Raw genomic sequence first — 17091 nt, 5'->3', positions numbered from 1 at the left:
ACCTAAGGAAGCAACAGCAGAGCATCCTTTCAGAGTGTTACTTTTGATGCAAGGCACAGCAGATATCAGCGTGAGTTACTAGGACAGATGAGTGTGTCAAAACATATAATCCATGGCCTTCACTGGTTTATAAAACAATTAAACAATATTTCTTTAGCTTGCATTTGGTTTGCTTCAGTCAGAATCTGCCACTAAGCAATTTTAAGAGATTGTGCATTAGAGGAAATTTGGCTTTCTTTTATTCAAAGCATAATCATTCATAATTCATGTCTGTCTACACCAGCAGTGCAGACAGTGCTGCAAAGAATAAATAAATATTTTAAAAACATCAGTAAGTAGGTACATGGCTACACCTTACCTTCAAGAGTTAAGACAGTCTAGACAAACTGGTTTCATACACTAAGCATTGCAAGTTTCTGGCATAAGCATACTTTCTTTATACTTAAGCATACAGGAAAACTAAGAGCCTCTACACACATGAAACGACACACAGTGTCAGTGGTGGAACAGAATAAAAAAACAGTACAACTTACAGGAGAGGTTATTGGATGAATAAGCTGAAAGTGCACTGTTCATAACAGTAAAAACTCACCACATTAAAAACAAACAATCAAACAAACAAAAAACAAAAAACCACAATCATTTCTTATATTTAGAGGCTACTTGCACATAGAACCAAAATAACAACAACAACAAAAACCCTCCTGTTGAAAAATTTTCATTTGGAAATAACTCATGTCCATTTTCTCACCCCAGAAAGTATTTCAGAAGTAAAGAAAAGGTGCCTGGAAAAAAAAAAAAAGAAAAGAAAAGAAAAAAGAAATCCAAACACAGGGTTCTTAGCTCAGCCTTTGGAGAGTATGAAATGCAAAGGTTATTAGAGCAATAGGCTCACAGTTGAACACTTCTCTCGCACAAGAGGTAACAACTCCATACTTTGAGACAAAGCTATCCTTCGGAGAGACCATCAACTTCATAACCTAAAAGAGATATTTCAAGTCTCCTTGTTTTGACTAGTTCCGCACTGTGGAACCCAAATCAGAAAGATGATGCAATATATACCTATTAACTAAAATAAGGCATTTTCACATGGAAAAAACACATATTACCTTACATTGTCTTGGGAGAAGAAGCTAATCTCAAAGTCTTTGCAGCAGAGAGAAAATAAAACATTCAAAGCTGCTATTAATAATCTTTAGATTTTGAGATTTTGATTAAGCTCTGTTAACATGGCCATGTTGAATGAGCCACAATGCAAAACATTTCATTATCTCAGTTCTGGATGGTTAACATAACTCAACACACCAAAACAGAACTCTCTTGTTTTGACGCCTACATAGCTTCCTAGACCTTTTCCTTCAAAGATGCAGCCATAGAAGTGAAGTTAGCACATGCTGACATCATGGGTCACATCTCCGTCTATAGATTGCATAGTAGTTCCCCACCTTTGACGATGAAAAGCTTTCAACAACATTTCCAAAGCTTAAAAATGTTCAATGCATAGCTTAGGCAGCTAAATCCCCATTATGTCAACACACTAACATGACAAAATTCTTTTGACTACAGAAAGGAAATATCTAGTGCTTAAAGCAAGAACCAGAAAACCTGAGTTTTGTTTCTGTGTTACTTATGGGCTCTGACCTTGGCAAGTCAGCCTTCTGGCCTCCACTTACTCGTTCATAAAGATTTATAACACACACAAGGTTATACCACTATCTGAGCTTTACAAAGCATGTTTCAAGCATTATTTTTAGTCTAAGTTTAAGTCTACATTAAATATGAGGTATGAGAAGTATTTTGTAAATAGGAAGTATTTTTCCTAATGTGAACCTTCTGACATCTTGGACATTCTATTTTTATTTCTTTTTCTGCCTTTTGGATGTTTTTAGTGGGTGTGGTATTTGAAAGGAAAGAACTAGAGAAAATAATTTTGAATTTTCCATAGTGGACGTACACTATTCTACAGTAATCTAGGTCAGTATTTGTAACAGTACTCCTCAATATCTACTCTGCATAGTGAGTAGAAAAGGGACAGCAAGTCAAAGAATGAGGGATTTGAACATCTTCCATACAAAGTGTTTGAAGTGGAAGATTAAATATCTATTTAATCCAACTAAATTCCCAGTCATTTTCTGGGTTCTTTATAAGGTTGTTTAGCACACTGCAGACAATGCTTCCACTGAGGGCAACCTTGATACAATGGAATCATTTAAGCATTAACTGCATTGTATCCTATATATATGTATCTATACATGTTCTTCTTGTGCTGGTCAGTGAAGTATTGAATTTATAGTTTCTTTTGATTGTAGTTGCTGAATGTCTGGCAACAGCCTTACTCCTCTATAATCACTGTCAAATGTAAGCCAATATTCACAACTTTATCAGCCATTATTTTCTTTTGCATTGTTAGTCTGATTTTTAATTATTCTTCTTTCTCATTTTCTCTCAGCAAATAGGAATTTTGATTACACATTGCAGGATTCAGTGCACATACCTCCCATACTGTTATCCACAACTGTTCCATGTTCTAAAAGCCATAGCTCAACACTGATAAACAGCCATGAAATAAAAGTTCTCTTAAAAAATTAGGATATTAAGCATCTCCAGGTTTAGGGTTGTTTGTGCCATAACAGCTTTGCCTGTATTCTGTACCAGGTGGTGAGTACAAAATACCAGCTGGTCCACTTTTTCTTGATATTTAACTATCTGAAGTAGGTTGAGCAGGGAACAGTGATCAAGACAAGAAGTGGCTAAACCATCATTAACCAGTTTAATATTTGAAGAAAAAATAATAAGCTAGTGTCTCATCTGCATAGAAACATCAAAAGATGGTGTAAGACCACAAAAAGAAAGCAATAAATTATTCTGCTACTAGATTATAGGGTCAACTGAGGAAAAAGAAAATGCAGTAAGAAGCCTGGATTCCTACTCATCCTTATCAGATTGAGTTTATGATTAAGATTTATCCACCATTTAGTTGAAACAACTGTTTTCTTGTGCCACAAAAAGTGGTATCAGAAATTAGTACAGAATTCGTTTTCTGCAAATATGCACCTTTGACTGCCAAGGCCATCAAATGCAATTTTAGCTGACTTCTGTGAAATTTTCTGACAAGCTAATTAAAGTACCATTTTATAAATCAAAACAGCCAAGTGACAGATTTAGCCAATTGCCAGATAAAAGCTTTTAAAGCATCGGTTGGAATCAAAATTTTCACTTCTCATTTTCACATGAACATAATAGCTTGTTGTTGTGGTTTTTGACATAGCATTTTGAATTTGGATTTTATTTTTTACCATACCTAGTCAGAATAAACATGCAGGAGAAAAGGCTAAGTCACAGAACAGAAGTGGTTTGTTTGTTTGTTTGTTTGTTTTCCCAAAGTAACTTAGCCTGCTAGAATATTTATCTTTACTGTAGTTATGATTGACATTACTGGCTATATACACCTTACTCTGTTCTTTAAAACTTAAGTCATTAGTGCCCAACTATAAAAGGCCAAGAACTGTGGCTATTATTTTTCAATGTCATGTTATCAACTTCCATTATTAAATCTTAACATCATCTTCACTTACCTATCCCATGTTACTTTTCAAGTTATCCGCTAACAAACTCTCACTTGAAATATGTGCAAAATATATGACAATTTCAGAATTACATGCTTTAGGCTAGACATGTTCAAATCACATCACAATCTGGTCATCAGTATTATGGCAACAGCTTTTTCTTAAGCATGCTGTTAGTCACAAGCAAACCTGTGATCCATTAAGGTAACAAACCTTACTGTAAGACTTACCATCCACTACTATATTTTAATACTATCACATTTTTGCTGTGTCAAATTTGCCACATCCATATAGAGACAACAGGAAACGTGCCCTTTGTAGGCATGTATCCTTGCAGGCAGTGCTTGTGCAAGTCTCACAGCAAGGTTTCCCACCTGGTTTCCCATAGTGTCACTGCTGCTGGAAGGTGCTTGCTGTGGTGCTGTTTCACAAGGGCACTCCCAGCAATGCTCATGCACCAATTACCTGGTCAACTGTCATGTAGCTGGGTCAACCAGCGTTATCACTGCTAGTATATGCTTTTCAAGCTGTATATTTAAAGCCAATATCAAGTAAAAGATTCAGCCTAGATAGTCAGGGGCTCATCTGCAGTTTCCCTTAACAGACATTTATGAGTGCCTGACGAAAACAGCTGGTCTTTAATTCTGTGTTTCCACCAATGCATTGTTTCATTCCATAATTTGCAGTTGGATTGATTATACAATAAAAAATTTTTTAAAAAAAGAAAAGGCTGGACTAAGTGGAAAAAAAAAAAAAAGACTTCTGAAAACTCAAATGAGAGGAACACTGTGAGAAGTATTCTGAAGAGATGTATTATGAACATAATGCCCTGCTCCACTTTCCACTTCATGCTTTTCCTTTCAAGACATCAAATCTCTCAAAATAGAGAGCAAAATATTGGTGTACCTAAGGTACACATGCAGGTAGAAATAAGGGAAAGCTCACAGCAGTAATTCTCGTGCCTGTTTAAACCTCTACGATAACTAGAACTATTGTCTTCCTTAAGAATTTTCAAAAATGTTTCCATGCTGGCAAGAATCAAGAAGCATTGCTACCCCAAAGCCATTTTTACATATTTGAAAATCAGTTTTCCCTAAACTATTCAGCATAGTACAGTTGGTAATCTTTTCATCTGACCTCCAGAACAGGCTGTAAATGTCTTAACATCTGAGTCATTTTCACACTTTGCCAACTGCAACCTAGATTGAGAAGTTATTGAAAATAATGACTCACAATAGAACAAAGAACCACTAGGAATTTTTAACATCAGTAAGGGTTGCTGCTCTGAACCCATCTGTGCAGCTTTTTCAACAGCTTCCTGATAGCTATCTTGAGATGCCAACTTCCAAGACATAAGCAAGATAGAATTCAATGTTAAAGAAAAGCTACAACTTTGACCTCTAAAGGTAACTTCTGTGACTTACTCTATGTTGTTGAAAAAAAATAAACACTAAGTCATCCATGATCTCTAATTAGCCTGTTTTCTGTAATAACTATATGAACCATTTCTCATCAGGAACAAAAATATGAAATAAACTACAGGTTTCTCAGTAATCTTAAGGTCAAACAACAGTTTCAGGAACAAATCTATGCCCTGGCAATGGATATCTTACTAATTTAGGTCAGGGCAAAAGAAAATACATTTTTTTTTTTCTGTTATTTATAGAGTACAGACATGGAGGTTTTAGAAGGCTTATGACACAAGGTAACCGCCAAAGCATTCCCATAAAGAAAAATCAAATTAGTGTTCATTGCATGAATTGCTAAGTTTTACAAGGAAGAGCATGGCCACATGGAAAGAATGATCTTTTCTGCTGATTCTGAGAAGATACCTCATTCCCCATCAGACGACAAGAGCAAAAAAGCTAAGCACACAAGTAACATGATAGAACCAAGTTCAATAGAAACTTAGAAAAAAAAATATTATGACAAGTGTCAGATACAAGATGATATCAACAAATCCAGTAAGGCCACATTCCCACAGTAAGAAAGGCAAAACAGTGGTAGTGAGCTATGACAATGCAAGTCCCTTCCACCAACAAAGAGTCCAAATATTTGTTTGCACTGCAAAATCACAGAATCACAGAATTGAAGGGGTTGGAAGGGACCTTGAAAGATCATCGGGTCCAACCCCCCTTCCAAAGCAGGTTCCTTAGAGCAGGAATGTTTTATATTAGGACCTATAGTGCTTATATGTCTGTTTCCAGCTAATACCAGAAAACCCCTATGGTGGCATACTGAATTCACTTCAGTGGGTGAAATTAATATGGTTTCAACTTTTTCTCCCACTGTAATAAATGAGCACAAGGGCCTGACAAATTCATTCATGTAGCAAGAACTTGCTAACATCTTTTTTACAAGTTGTGCACAATACAATGAGGAAACAAACTAAAAATACTGACTGGTTTCAGAATTTAGGTAGCATATATGCACTCACTGCAATGATAATTTTAATCTATTTTGTTATGTTCAGTACTGACTATGGGTAGTGTTCATCAACAATAATACAATATAAAAAGATCAGGATTATTTTTCTTCAAACTAGAAGACCCAAAACATTCAGTAAATTGGATGGACTAAAAGCAGATTGTAGTTGGCTTCTCAGGGCTCATGGAAAGCAGTGACAAGACACTAACATCACCATACTTCTCCACAGACATCAGCAATCACAGGTTATTAATGTACACTGAACTTAAGAAAAAATAATTCCTCAAAGCCTCTATCAAATCCCAAGTTGATCAGCTCTTCTCACCATCACAGAGGTCCCCTCCCCCCAGCTCAATCTTGTTCCCTTTTTAGCATTTTATTAGCACAAACCCCAGGAATAAGTGTATCATTTGCTATGCTACTAAAAGTGTATTTCTCTTCTCTGCCTAACTTTGTTAATGCTTTAGATTTACTATCACAAGCCTTTTTGAGACTCAGTTCACTATATGTGACTCTCCATTCAGAATTCAGAAATTACAAAGTTAGTCATCATCCACTAAAGCACTGTTACTAACAGGTCTTGATACACTATGCACCTATTGCTGCTCATGGAGTGTGAGGATGCGCACACATGCCCATCTGTGTCTCTAAGCTCTTTAATCACTAAACATTTGCAGCTTATCCACATCTGCACAAGCACTAATGCAGTTTGGACCCAAAGTGCTTAGGCAATGTCACGAATTCAGATTTTACAAATCTGCTTTTGGAAAAGAAAATTTATGTAAGTTAGCTATCACAGCTCAATATGCTGAAATGTACAGCCAAAGTACCTTCCAGATGTAACCAACTCAACATCCTACTATCACCAAGTAAAGACAAATTGTTTGTGCCACTGTGAGCATCCATAAAGCTTTGACCCATCGTCAGAGGAATGTTACAACTCCACAACCGCAAGCTGTTTGACTGGTGTCGACTGGTGTCTTGTTATATCACTGCAGCGTCTCCTTGAAGAGCAACACATGCTTCAATAACAAAGCTCTTTTAAATAGCCTTGCATGCTTTCATGCTCAGGATACAACTGGAACAGGTAAAAAAAAAAAAAATCTAAACTACTTTACTGTGTAAATGGCATGTAAACCAAAACAAAATCTCTCCTGATAAAAATTGCACAACAAATACTCATTCAAGTCTTACCTGGGTAGTACACCAAAAACATTAGAAGAATCCTAGAATGGACAGAGATGCCTTCAGATAAAGAAGTGGAGTAATAGCATGTGGAATGATACAATCAAGAGAAACACACAACAGGAATTTTGTACATTGGTTCTAACATTGAATGACTATGACTAACATTGAAAGAAAAACCATTATACACAGAAAGATCTTCTGAATGGCATGATTCTTACAGTAAATAACTAAAAACAGTTACAGAAGGGCTCAGCTTTAACTCTAAAACTCGACTCTAAATGAAATTAACTATATATACTAATAAAGACTGTGTCTTCTCTAATAACTCTACCAAAGTCTAATCATGGTAAAATCATTCTGAAAGAGAACATCTGTACTGGCTGACTGTTGCTGATAGGTAACCCTTCTTAGGGAAAATAAACATGTACAGTAATTGTGGGTTGGTGGTTTATGTTTTGTTTCTTTTCTCTCCTCCAAAATGCTTAATTCAAAATAGATTAGATACATGCTACACATTCATTATTCAAGCATATCTTTCAGCCTAGGCTCTGATGACTACAGATGTATTTACTTATCCCTACAAGACAAAGTGTACCAGAAGTAGCTAGATATTCACAGACCTTCATTTAATGACATTAAACTTGGCAGAGTAGGCGTTAGAAATTTCAAGGTAACAAAAGCTCTTTATCTTGTGATTATTAGTAGTCCATTTACACTCCTGCCAAACTAAGACATGATTGTTTGAATATTTGCTTGAATGCATTATGATGACTTTAAGAATATATATAATAAAGTCTCCAGAGACATGCAGATAGAGCTTTGCTTTCTTCATTTAGAACTGGCCTTGTCACCCTGAATTTAACTGCAAGTAAAGATAATAAGGTTACTCACATTGAACTCCAAAGACATAGGACAGCTTGAGCTAGCTAGCATGAAAGGGTATCAAGCATAGAATTTATCCACCTGTACTTACTTATTTGTCAGTGGTTATCACATCTGAAAAAACTATCCCAACAGCTCACTGTCTGCCATTGTTTTCAGTGGCCGACAAGCGATACATATAGGAAGTGGGGATACTGGACATCCTTACAAGTCAGATGCCAAAGTTGAATGCTAACAGAAATATACCAAAAGTTGCTTATCCACTTACCTTTCAAGAACTAGAGATAAAAGGAGAAAAACACATCCTACTTACACAGCACAGAAGCCATTTTCCAGCCACATGTAATGCTTTACTTCAACTCAAAAATATTGGGTTTACATTTAACATTTTGTGTAATAACAACAAAGCTAAGACAAGACTACATTTCTCAGTGAAACAGCTATATGCCATAACTGTTCCTGAGCTCCTCCCTTAAAATGTTCAACACTGCTTATTAAAAACACTTCTCAAGTGTTCCTCTAGAAATTATTGTGAAAGCAGAGCTATCAGTGAAGTGACAAGTTCTTCCAGAGCTGTATGTCTACCAAGTTGTATTCCTTTCCATCTTACTGCCAGAATTTGGTAAGCCCAGTATAATCAAAATATAGGTCATTTCAGAATAAATATTTAATAATAAAAAAAACAACTATGTATTTCTCTCTACTATGAAAGTTTCAGCTGCATGCTGTTCATGGTTTGGCATCAGCAACTAAAGCACATAGATTTGCATTCAAAGGAGAGCATTTGATTGCCCTGGAAAAATTTCACCTTTGTTTTGGATCAAAGGCATTAGCAGGTCTCCTGCACAGTCACTGGAACATCAACATCAACTTAAAAGTTGGACTCTGCCCTCCTCCCCCATCTTTGTTCACTTATTAGGAATTTGATCAAATTGTTGGATTTGAGGAATCCTTCAGAGCAGATGTAATAGCTCACTCAAGTACAGTCCATGAGGTACAAGTGGTAGCACAAAGCTGAAGTTTTAGTTACAGCACAGCTAAATATTCCACCAGAAGTTATGTACTAGACCATCGAGAACCTTTCTGCACAGAGCCATGAGTAATGTGCAAATGTGGAAAATATCCTGAATATTCACTGGCACTTGAATTAAAAACTAATTTTTATACAGGAAGACAAACTAATACCAAAGGGGGGGGGGGGGGGGAGGATCTTATCTTTTTTTTTTTTTTAACCCCTCTGTCTATCTGACGTCAAGTTGGTTTAACCAAAAAGAGCATTGAAAGCTCCTGTGATTCTTTGCGTTGCTCTGGATACTGTATTAACAAATCTCTACAAAACTCTAATTTGTATTCTGCAAGCAGAAAAAAGACTTGCAGGTGTGATAAGCCCACAAGAGGCTTTTTTAGTTCAACAATGTGTAAGCTTGTGCACTTTTACAGGAAAGAACTTTGTATTTTCAAAATACTTTATAGCAACCTGTCACCTTTTTATGAGACAGTGTTATTGCCATTAAAGCAGCCAGTATTAGGAGGAATACCAGTTCTGGTTTTGACTTAGATCAAAGCTGCTAGCTGGAGCTGCAAGAGTCCTGCTTCTCTTAGCTCTGCTGGTACACAGGACCCTTTCACACTGATTTTGGCAACCAGAAATTGGACCTGCTAAATCACTGTTATATTGGCCAGCAGCTGGCCACCAAGTATCAGTTCTGTCATTACTGTACTTCATGAGCTTCCTGACTCACCATTTTTTCCATTCCTCTTTTCTCTAGTTTCAGATGTGATTTTTTTTTCTTTGTAGTCATAAATGAATGTTTGACATAATCAAAACAAGACTTGCAATTCTGATGAGACTTAACTACATACATGAAATATAAAACAATTGTTACTGACAACCCACAGACATATCAGAAAGACAAGACTGGGAAGCATTCCAGGAACATCCCCATGAAGTAGACAGAAAATATACGTTGACAGGAAGAACAGGGTACACACATTTGCTACAGAGAGGACAAACTTGTCAGAATATTTTGACTTTCCTTTTGAAGCCAGTTCTTAAGCCACTAAGGTATCAGACTTCATCACTTAAAACAGCTCATTCAAAACCAGTCATCATGAAGTATGTTTAAATAGGAAGTGTGCTTGCATTGTCTTTGGTTTTGTTATTAAAGAGCTAAGGAATGGGAAACATTTCTTATCTTGCACGTCCTGGCTTAAACTACTTCCACAATCACAACAAGTCAAAATAATTATCTGAAACTCTTTGCAACATACACTTAAGTGGTAATTGATCATTCTCATTTTGAAGAAAAACACAATGCTGCTCTCATGCTTTCTTGTTAACACAACACTTCTTGTGTTACTGAAAAAATACCAAAATGTTTGCTAACAACACCACTGGGAACATGCTTAATGTAAGATTGTGCTAGGTGCTCACTAGAAAATTGTCCCTTCCTGCACCAAAAAAGAGACTCGGTATGCTTAACAAATAGTAGTATCTCTGATATCATATTCATGGAGACATATATTTTGCTTATGGAAATACACTTACACGAATTGTGAAGTACATCTTTATGAGGCCTTCATTATATTTTCGAGGGTTAATATATTGAAATTTCAGCTTCAAATTAAAAGCAACTGGATTATTCTAGACTGGAAAATGCTTGCAGTGTCAGTAATAGCCACACTGCAGGACATGCATCAATCTTAATAAACCTCCAGTGTTTTAAGATTTAAATAGATTCTAATTAATTAGTAGTGAAAACAGCTGCTTTTTTTTTTTTCCTCTAAATGTCTAGTAATACCTAAATAAGTGATCAGTTATGGGTATTTTCATCAAGAATGTTTATACAATAATCTGATTAAGAGAAATTATCCCAAAAGATTGTAGAGAAAATTGACAGCAAGAGCTATTACTCCAAGACTGAGAACAGTCATTCAGCTCTTACTAGTAACATAACTAATTACTAGCTATTCCATCTGTAAGCAATGCCTGCAAATATGTACCTGTAATGAAAGTACAGTGTGAAAGAAGCCCCAGAAATTGTGGGCCTAAACTTCCTTTGGCTTCACACCAGAGATGCTGGAACTAAGAGTCAGGGATTACAGCAGCTGGTGACAGTGGTACAAACAAGAAACCTAGGTGCTGATATGTTTTGCATGTAATAAATATATAAAGTATCATATATATGTAATTTATATCTTTATTATGTCTGTACCTAATTCAGACACTTGACAACCTGCTTCATAAATAAGTCCCACTTCTGTGCATTTGTATGCCTGGAAGTCTTTAATTTGTAATTAGAAAAAATAAAATTAAAAAAAAAAAAAGAGTTTTATTCAGCAGAATCCAAACTTGGTGTTAACAAAATACATCCAAACAACCTCCTGCCTGTGAAGTTGATTGCTGACTGGCACAGTCACTCCAGAGGTATGTCTCCACTTGTCACTTGACTCAGACTTTATTCTGTCTCCAGACTAAGCCTGTATAGCTTAGCAGCTGCCAGAGGGACAAATTCCTGCTTCACATCATGTCCAACAGGTCTGCAAATAGCTTCATGGACTGGCTAACTTCCCAGAACCATGACTCTTGTAAAACGGCTCCTGAATTAGAAGCAATGGCCATATAGGTGTTGCACTTATATCTTAGGCTAGTATTTCACACCTGTTAATACTGACATGGAGAAGCAGCCACTGCCTGCTTCTCCCCTTTTTCTACAGTTGAAACAGAACTACATTTGAATTTCCTAAAAGGAATTACAAATAAAAATAAGTTAAATTCCCTGTACCCCTATCCTTACTGTCATGGAATGATCATCCCTCTTTAACGCTACTATAAGAGAGACTAAGATGTACTTGCCAGATTACTGTTTAGGTTTGCCCCTACATTGTCCCCAACAATCACAGTTGGGACTGTATTGACTGTACGTCAGTCTCACATCATGCAGTCTGTTAGAGAAAATTGGAGCACCTTCTTTAACAATGCATGCCCTAAGCAAGTTTTTGCAAGGCAGGGCAAACCATGGTTTTAGCTCATCATTCATGACATAGGTTTTAAGTGCACTCATGCTCTCATCTGCTTTTTGTGGCTTATCAGCTTCATGGTGTTTACAGCAGAGTATAAGTTCCCTCATGACATAACAATGACATATGACATAACAATCTGCACAAAGGAAAAGAGGAGGAAAAACAAAAAAAAAAGATGAACTGATTTTACTTTATTACCAGAAATAAACACAGAAGGTAGTAAGAATTCAGAAGCTATAGGTGGCATTAGGTATTGATAGCCCCTCCAAACCCCTCTTCTACCCCACTTAGCACTAATTCCTGAGTGTGTTCATTTGGTAACAGCTTGGTCAATAATCCCAAACAGTTCAGTCTGGAGTTTTCATTAGACAATTGAGCACTTCTTGGACCCCCTACTTTCACAATGTGTTGTTAGTATTCCATTTGTTGTTTTTCTTGTTCCTCAAGTACATTTAAATATAACTGGTCAATACACTAGCTCTTTCATAAACAGGAAATAACTTCAACATACCTAGCATTCTCAGCACCTTCAGTGATAATGGGATGTAGTGAAGTTTGCAGATCATTACATCCCTCTTATTACTGGTACATCTTGGATTAAAAATAATAATAATAAAATCATCTTGTTTCTTTTAAGTTTCCTTTCCTTTCTGAGGAACTCCCAGAAGAGCCAGATGGCATTCACAAACTCTCGCTAGTTGTTTCAAGACAAATGTTTACTTCCTTTATGGAGTGCTAAAGTAGCACATCAATGACAGCTTAATATCAGGACCAAAAGCAATTTCCTATGGAAATCACAAAAGTAACCTTGATTAAAACAGTCAGTACCCAATTTTGAAACACAAAGTTATCAGACAAAGTAAGAAAGTCTAGAATGGAGCTGTTATTTATTTTTTCTTTGTTAGCATCTTAGATTTCACTGAGCAAAAAAAATGAAATTTCCATGTTAATTGCTTAAGAAATCAATGGCTATATCACAGCTAGATAACACCCAGTACTGATTCTGAGGTCAGTGTGGGATCTAGCATTGTGAACAATCATCTTCTCATTCTAACGGATGTAGGCTTTTGGTTTTTCATAATAAGCACAAAGTGACCATCACCTAAGGTTGTAAAGATTTGTACTACCCTATCTTTTACTACAACTGGGAATTTAATTTTGAGACTCATCTCTCATTCAGCTCTAAACTGAGAAGCTGATAAACTCGCAAGCCACCTGCAGGAAGCTTATGTTCCATAGGGATGAAAAAACAATCACTTTTTTAAACATAAGATGTTAACAAAATATATTTTTCTACTAAGGTGTATCCAGCTCAAATACAGCATATTTTAACTGATATACACCCATACTCCAGGACATTTTCACAACTCTGGGAGACTTCTTCCAGTAACAAAATTAGAGCAAGTCCAAAAATAGCTGCCAAACAGAATACACATATTCCAGGATAATAATTTCACACGGTTGAGAAAAACAAAATATTAAATCCTGACACTATTCACACACATTATTTCTTCTGTAGCTCTGTGATTTTAAGGCTAACAGTTTCTCAGAAACTTTGATCCCTTGGCAATTGTTCACTTTGCCCCTGCCAGCTTTCTGCAGCAGTTTTCTTGGTCTCCCAATGCTTCCTCTTAACTTCCTCCCCTTTTTAGTTTAATACTTGCTTTGGGATGAACATATGCATGTACACACACACATACCTTTGCTTATATTCTCGCTCTATGACAAACTATCTAGCCACATTTTATTAAGTTACTCTATTCTTTCATTCATTTTGGACTTATAACTTTGCCATTTCTTCTTCTTTTCATCCTGAAAATTACTTGCTTTTGATATACAGAGCATAACCAGGTGTCTTTTTACTGCATTGAGCAACACCATCCTATAGAGTCACAGGTTGACTTGGAAATAATTAAGAGATCTGAAAATATTAAATTACACCAGAAAATATTAAATTAACATACTGTCACTAACTAAAAAAAATAAGATTAGGGCAGTCATGAGTTACCTTTCCCTGTATTGGCTCTCTTAGGATATAGGATTTCTATCAATTGGTATAATTAAATACGAAAGATTAAGAGAATTTATTTTTTTCAATAAACAGTTGAAGGTTTGCCTAGATAGCTCTCTCTTATGGTCTCTGCTCAAGGCAGTGAGATCTACATAAAAATTTTTTCTCAGCTGATCTAAACTCACCAGTTACTAATTGCCTCAGTAGCCAATTCCATTCCACTCCAGACAGGCTGGAACTCCAAGGAACTCCAAAGGAACTCCCAGGAACTCCAAACTGACAGGATGTTTATTCTTACACTCATAGACTGTTTCAGATACTTAGAATTTTGGAGTAAAAATCCATCAGGGAGAGTTTAAGATTTCAAACCACAGCTGAATTAAAAATTTATTTATTTTATGTCTGTCTTGCCAAGTCATCTTGTCAGTGTATCACTTCCTATCATGATGTTTAATTACTGGAAAACTTTAAAAGCTATTTTGTCTACATAGAACACACTGCAGATACGTCACTATCCACGGAAATTTGGACTAGGTTACTAGTTGTGTCAGTAACTATCAAAACAAGACAACAGGACGTGGTTGGTGGCAAACATTTTATGAGCTAGCCAGTGATTTTCAGTGAACATTGTAAACCTTAATAGGGAACTAATAAGAAAAAATAAACAAGGTAACAACAAAACGAGTAATTCTAAAGTGCAAATCTTGACCAAAATTGAGGAGGAAGTGTCCATTCTTTCAAAAGGCACCTGAATAGGATCGCAAACAAATACAGGATTCTGTTCTGAGAACTTAACTATCAGGAAGATAACACAAGTGAACTCATCTAAATCCTCAAGTAGCAACAGAAACAGTGACAGGAATAGTAAGTTGTCCCCCGAACAGTCATTACCAAGCTGACAGATAAATAAATAGGTAAACTTCCTTGTACTTGGGGGTGTAGGCTAACCAGCAACCAATAAATTCATTTGCAAGCACTTCTGCCTGTGTCTGAATTAGCTCAATGAGCTCATTAGCTTGAAGTTAAAATTGGTAAATCTTCCCTCATCACAAACAGCTCACAACAAAACAAGCATACATATTTTACTAGAACTCTACAAATTCAGCCAGTGGGCAGAGATTTCTGATAACCAAGCCTGTTAACTCAAACCCATACTTCTGCCCTCCAACTATCACACTTTATGGTGACAATTCACCTTTCACAGATTGCAGATAACTTAGAAAAAGACTGAGATCACTGCTTAATACTAGGGAATGTCTATTACCCATCCTTTAGCAAGACTATGTGGACTAGACCTTCAGAAACAAAACTCTAACCCGAAGAATTTATCTTTCTTACAATTCTATTTCATCCCTAGAGAGAATATTTTAGAGATAAAGGAATTAAATGAAAGTAGGAGAGGATCTACTTCATTGCAGCACAGACCTCAGACTGCAGACCACAAAGGCACAAAATATCCCTCCATTAAACTTTTCTGGGACATTGATTCCTATGGATTCTTTTTCCAGTTTCAGGATTTGATCTTCTGTGATTAAATCTGTAGTCCGTAAAACTCACTTAGCTATCTATTGCTTGACTAACATTGTTAATTATTTCATTTTTTTAAAGCTCCATATAATTCCAATATTATTCAATGTATTAATTATTTTCTTTCAACCAATTGTGTAACCAAACATACATCACAAGAATGCAGCTGGCAACATCTGGGATGAAGTGAAAGAATGCTGGATAATAGAACTAAAATTCAAAATTAATCATACAACCTAGAAAAATATAATAGCTGTTCAGAAATTAGTCCAGATTCCTGCCAACCAGTAATCAGGAACTATTTAGGCAAAGTAGAGGCACAATAGTTAGAGGCAACAGGGAATATTATAGCCCTGAGGGAGAACCACAGCCCTAGAGAAAACAGCAAAGAAACTAGGCTGTTGCCAGCATTGACAGTTGGCTCCATAGAAAGTGATTTCATGTCAGACCATGAAAATGCCCACATGAAAACAAGCTTGATATCTCATAAGGAAGATGCAGAAAAGTGATCATGAAGCACAGACCTTTTCTGAACTGCAGCTGTCCAAAATCACTTGGAGACTTTTTCTTTAGGGAGCCCCTATCAGATTTGCACTGTCAGATTGATACATCAGACAGCACTTCTTCAGTCACAGTAGGCAGCTTAATAAAGCTAACACCACAGCACTGTCCTTTCAACCAAAAAACTCATTAGCTTATACCTGGTTGATCTAGATAGCAAAAATAACACTACAGCATCCTAGATAGACAACTCTTTGCACTGGTTGCAAAGAGCAGCCAAAAGATGCAGTAGGAAAACAGATCATTTCTGAACAGGCTTGCAGAAAAGCATTGGTTACTTGAGATGGACTATATTTGCTATTCTGAAGACCCAGTATCTTCTTTTTTTCCCTGTCTTGAAGAACACATAGCTGAACAGGTCATGCTAATGAAATACAGAAGAGCACTAAGACTGCAGTGTCATGGGAAACAGATACAGCAAGGGGGAAAAATTGTAAGCAAGGTAGTACTCTGAGCATGATAAAAGGATTAACAATTATTTGTCATCCTTGTCACCAGGAAGATCTAAAAATGTGTTAGGCCATCCATTTGATGTTTACTGTGAGAGGTTGCTGGCTTTTTTTTTTTTTTTTTAAAAGGAAATTAATGATTAAATGTTAGATAGCACCAATAATGAATCTAATTTACTTATGGTTAATTTTCACAAAATGGCAATGACAACATCCTAACTTGTGGTTATTATTTCTGTATTACTACAACCTTTAAATACTTTTTTTAAATGTACCTTATTTCTTCCTAGATATTATGATGTCACTAAAAGCTATTTGGAAATTAAAGATCACAGGTTTAAAGGTTTAATTCTTATAAGTACGAATTTACTAAAGAATTTTCTAAACATACCCACTTCAGCTTACTTAAACTATCTACTACTTGAAATACTGATTTGCCTAGCTTGACAACACATTT

This window comes from Anser anser (assembly GCF_964211835.1).
Source record: "Anser anser genome assembly, chromosome: 14".
NCBI lineage: Eukaryota > Metazoa > Chordata > Aves > Anseriformes > Anatidae > Anser > Anser anser.
This window is presented reverse-complemented; position numbering follows the sequence as displayed.